Source organism: Schistocerca cancellata, unplaced genomic scaffold, assembly GCF_023864275.1.
Source record: "Schistocerca cancellata isolate TAMUIC-IGC-003103 unplaced genomic scaffold, iqSchCanc2.1 HiC_scaffold_51, whole genome shotgun sequence".
NCBI lineage: Eukaryota > Metazoa > Arthropoda > Insecta > Orthoptera > Acrididae > Schistocerca > Schistocerca cancellata.
Genome location: NW_026046114.1, coordinates 15,001 through 20,000, shown reverse-complemented (window position 1 = coordinate 20,000; position 5,000 = coordinate 15,001). Strand labels below are relative to the sequence as shown.

The following is a 5,000-nucleotide window of genomic DNA, read 5'->3' as shown; positions in this document are numbered from 1 at the left end:
ACAAAGCCTGCATCATCTGTCCACCACAGGAACCCGAACGCCAGTGCCTGCGTCGCACGAAGTAGTCAACCGACAATCACTCCACCCGCACCCGCACGTGCCCCACCCCAACCGCCCAAATCGCAACCCAAGCGGATGAACGGCGGACTCTTCCCGCACTCGTACGTTGCAATCCACCCCTATATCTTGCGTTTCATGACGAGTTATATCCAATATGCCAAATTCCCGCTGTCCCTATACATGCTGTAAGTCTGTGCACACAATATGAACCACACCTCAGCGAGACACTCCATCACACATTACTCTCTGCCTGTAACAGACACAGATACGATATGTAAGCACCAGCATGGACCAACGTCCGGTGCATCCTCTCCGCCACAGTACACCATCCACACTATGATAACCACACCAGGGGGTCCAATTATAAAATAGAATATCCCACCCGTCCAACATCCACAATTGCTCAGATAAGCCACCAACACCCACACATGTCCTACACAGGGGTGCACCCAACACCACCACACTGCCTCCTGTTACGGCACAGAAACAATGGCAGGAATGAATCACACAGGTCTGCCACTCCCTTGCCGCAACCACAGACGCGGCGCGCCTCCAGTCACGAGCGAAAAGCGCATCCTGACGAGACAGAACTGCTGTGACATACTGACGCTGCCTCAGACATTCACTTACAATGATCACTACCAACGAACCTGCCCCCCCCCCCCCCCCAAACACACTATCTCTTACCATGTTGTGTACTGTAATCCAACCCATTTTGCACCTTAACCTAACCAAATTTGTAACGCAATTTGTACCGCAATGTAACGCAATTTGTACCGCAATGTAACGCAATTTGTACCGCAATGTAACGCAATTTGTAACGCAATTTGTGTCTTAACCTAACCCACGTTGTGCCTTAACCTAACCCACGTTGTGCCTTAACCTAACCCACGTTGTGCCTTAACCTAACACACGTTGTGCCTTAACGTAACCCACGTTGTGCCTTAACGTAACCCACGTTGTGCCTTAACGTAACCCACGTTGTGCCTTAACGTAACCCACGTTGTGCCTTAACGTAACCCACGTTGTGCCTTAACGTAACCCACGTTGTGCCTTAACGTAACCCACGTTGTGCCTTAACGTAACCCACGTTGTGCCTTAACCTAACCCACGTTGTGCCTTAACCTAACCCACGTTGTGCCTTAACCTAACACACGTTGTGCCTTAACGTAACCCACGTTGTGCCTTAACGTAACCCACGTTGTGCCTTAACGTAACCCACGTTGTGCCTTAACCTAACCCACGTTGTGCCTTAACCTAACCCACGTTGTGCCTTAACCTAACCCACGTTGTGCCTTAACCTAACCCACGTTGTGCCTTAACGTAACCCACGTTGTGCCTTAACGTAACCCACGTTGTGCCTTAACGTAACCCACGTTGTGCCTTAACGTAACCCACGTTGTGCCTTAACGTAACCCACGTTGTGCCTTAACGTAACCCACGTTGTGCCTTAACGTAACCCACGTTGTGCCTTAACGTAACCCACGTTGTGCCTTAACCTAACCCACGTTGTGCCTTAACCTAACCCACGTTGTGCCTTAACCTAACCCACGTTGTGCCTTAACCTAACCCACGTTGTGCCTTAACCTAACCCACGTTGTGCCTTAACCTAACCCACGTTGTGCCTTAACCTAACCCACGTTGTGCCTTAACCTAACCCACGTTGTGCCTTAACCTAACCCACGTTGTGCCTTAACCTAACCCACGTTGTGCCTTAACCTAACCCACGTTGTGCCTTAACCTAACCCACGTTGTGCCTTAACCTGCTCTGTAATTGGCATATGACACGTTACATTAATCTAGTGTTGTCTAACCACAACCCTCTGAATATAGTTCGCTACTCGCACCGCCCACCCTCTTGTGTGTCGTTTCATGTTGAACACTTCGCAAGTGTTGCTTACTTTTTACATGCTCCCGCTGTACACTGTAATGTGGACAACTGCAGGATGTACATCGCCCCCCCCCCTCCACCCTGCCTTCGCACGCTGGTCGTTCAGGTGCTTGCGTGTTCAATGCCCTTCGCAGCTGTTCACTGGCATTCGCATGTCGAAGCGCTCAGTCTACGTCGTGGTACGGCCTGTGTCCACTGTCCGCTGATATCGTAAGCTTAATCCTCACATTGTACTGCACATAGGTCCGTATGTACTGAATGATACGCTGTGGCACATGTGTGACCGTACGACTGCGCCCAACAACAGCGAACCATACGGTCCAAATGTTGTGCACTCAGCCACGTGCCGTCTCCCCATAACAGCTACATTGCAGTGTGGTACGCCATAGAGACGTGTGGGAGTAACGGACGCCCTGGATGGCGATCAGCATGAGCCGTCTGTTGATGTAGTGGCGCGTGTATTCAAACGTAGTCGTCTCTTCTCACACAGTGTGATAGCATGGTGCACCGCGTTCCACATCTGCGACATGGTACAGATGCTGGTTGACAGTCGGTCTCGTAATGGACATCGCATACGTAGGGGGCCACCTCCCACGTGTTCTCTAGTCGTGCACATTTTGTTGCGTGTATGTGGGCAGACGTAGTGTGTCGTGACACCTAACAGACAGGTATGCAATAATCGTTGCATTTGCAAACTGGGATGGACGTCTACGTTTGCTGGTGACGTGACGCAACGCAAATGAACAACTGGTAAACCCATTGTGGTGCGGTTGTTGTTGCTGGAGGTAAATCAGTAAGGGCAAATCTGTGTGTGAAGCGATACGCGGCGGTGGCTGGGTGGGACCGTCCCCGGCCGGTGAGGGGGGGCCGCCCGGCGTGCTGGCCGCGCGGTGCGTGGGCGCACGCGCTACAGCCGGCTGGTGGGGGCGCCCAGTGGCAGGCGCGCCGGCCGACGGACGCGGCAGGCGGCGCAGCTGCGCGCCGGGGCACCCTGCGCGCGGCGCCGGGCGGCCAAAGTGGGTCCTCGCGGGCCCGGTGCGAAGCGCGGTGGACATCTGCAGTGTGCTGGTCCGACTGAGGACTGTGTGCGTTGAGGATGCGCCGCCGCCCGGCACTCGGCGCCGCGACGCCGTCTGCTGCTCGGTCGCCCCAGCGGTTCTCGCTGGTGGTTTGTATCGCAGTTGTGCAGACGTGTTGGCACGTGCGCTGTGCTGGAGAGTTCGCTTCGGCACCCACGTGGGGCCTTTGCCCTTCTGTGGCGCTGGCGTTGGAGCTGCCGGTCACCGTAGGTGGCGCGTGTTGTCTCCCGCGGCAATGCCACGACAGCACGCTCCCGGGCCTCTGTCGGCAGCGGCAAGCTCAGTTGGGAGCACGGGTGGTCGCACCTAAAGCGTCTACTCGCCTAACTCCGGGCGATTGCGCCTCTCTCGAACCCGACCAAGTACTTAGGACGGCGCTGCGCGCCGCCGGGACCTAGAGGGTTTCGAGGTGTATTGTGCAGGGGAGCTCAGCCTCCTCCTGTTTGCAGAATAATTGAGCGGACGCTTGCGTGTTCGCGCGGGCCCCTGGGACACACTCCCGGGCGGCCGGCTGCTCAGCTCTAGTTGACGCAGCTCCCTGGTTGATCCTGCCAGTAGTCATATGCTTGTCTCAAAGATTAAGCCATGCATGTCTCAGTACAAGCCGCATTAAGGTGAAACCGCGAATGGCTCATTAAATCAGTTATGGTTCCTTAGATCGTACCCACGTTACTTGGATAACTGTGGTAATTCTAGAGCTAATACATGCAAACAGAGTCCCGACCAGAGATGGAAGGGACGCTTTTATTAGATCAAAACCAATCGGTCGGCTCGTCCGGTCCGTTTGCCCTTGGTGACTCTGAATAACTTTGGGCTGATCGCACGGTCCTCGTACCGGCGACGCATCTTTCAAATGTCTGCCTTATCAACTGTCGATGGTAGGTTCTGCGCCTACCATGGTTGTAACGGGTAACGGGGAATCAGGGTTCGATTCCGGAGAGGGAGCCTGAGAAACGGCTACCACATCCAAGGAAGGCAGCAGGCGCGCAAATTACCCACTCCCGGCACGGGGAGGTAGTGACGAAAAATAACGATACGGGACTCATCCGAGGCCCCGTAATCGGAATGAGTACACTTTAAATCCTTTAACGAGTATCTATTGGAGGGCAAGTCTGGTGCCAGCAGCCGCGGTAATTCCAGCTCCAATAGCGTATATTAAAGTTGTTGCGGTTAAAAAGCTCGTAGTTGGATTTGTGTCCCACGCTGTTGGTTCACCGGCCCGTCGGTGTTTAACTGGCATGTATCGTGGACGTCCTGCCGGTGGGGCGAGCCGAAGGCGTGCGACCGCCTCGTGCGTGTTCGTGCGTCCCGAGGCGGACCCCGTTGAAATCCTACCAAGGTGCTCTTTATTGAGTGTCTGGGTGGGCCGGCACGTTTACTTTGAACAAATTAGAGTGCTTAAAGCAGGCAAGCCCGCCTGAATACTGTGTGCATGGAATAATGGAATAGGACCTCGGTTCTATTTTGTTGGTTTTCGGAACCCGAGGTAATGATTAATAGGGACAGGCGGGGGCATTCGTATTGCGACGTTAGAGGTGAAATTCTTGGATCGTCGCAAGACGAACAGAAGCGAAAGCATTTGCCAAGTATGTTTTCATTAATCAAGAACGAAAGTTAGAGGTTCGAAGGCGATCAGATACCGCCCTAGTTCTAACCATAAACGATGCCAGCCAGCGATCCGCCGCAGTTCCTCCGATGACTCGGCGGGCAGCCTCCGGGAAACCAAAGCTTTTGGGTTCCGGGGGAAGTATGGTTGCAAAGCTGAAACTTAAAGGAATTGACGGAAGGGCACCACCAGGAGTGGAGCCTGCGGCTTAATTTGACTCAACACGGGAAACCTCACCAGGCCCGGACACCGAAGGATTGACAGATTGATAGCTCTTTCTTGATTCGGTGGGTGGTGGTGCATGGCCGTTCTTAGTTGGTGAGCGATTTGTCTGGTTAATTCCGATAACGAACGAGACTCTAGC

General features: G+C 54.0%; 1 non-coding gene across 1 annotated transcript in view; it reads left to right on the top strand.

Annotated features, from left to right (window-relative positions):
* Positions 1-3,565: 3,565 nt before the first annotated feature.
* Positions 3,566-5,000, top strand: part of LOC126110986 (small subunit ribosomal RNA) — a 1,908-nt gene continuing 473 nt past the window's right edge. The window contains exon 1 of the ribosomal RNA XR_007524070.1: positions 3,566-5,000. This exon is cut by the window's right edge and continues 473 nt beyond it. This is a non-coding gene — a ribosomal RNA (small subunit ribosomal RNA).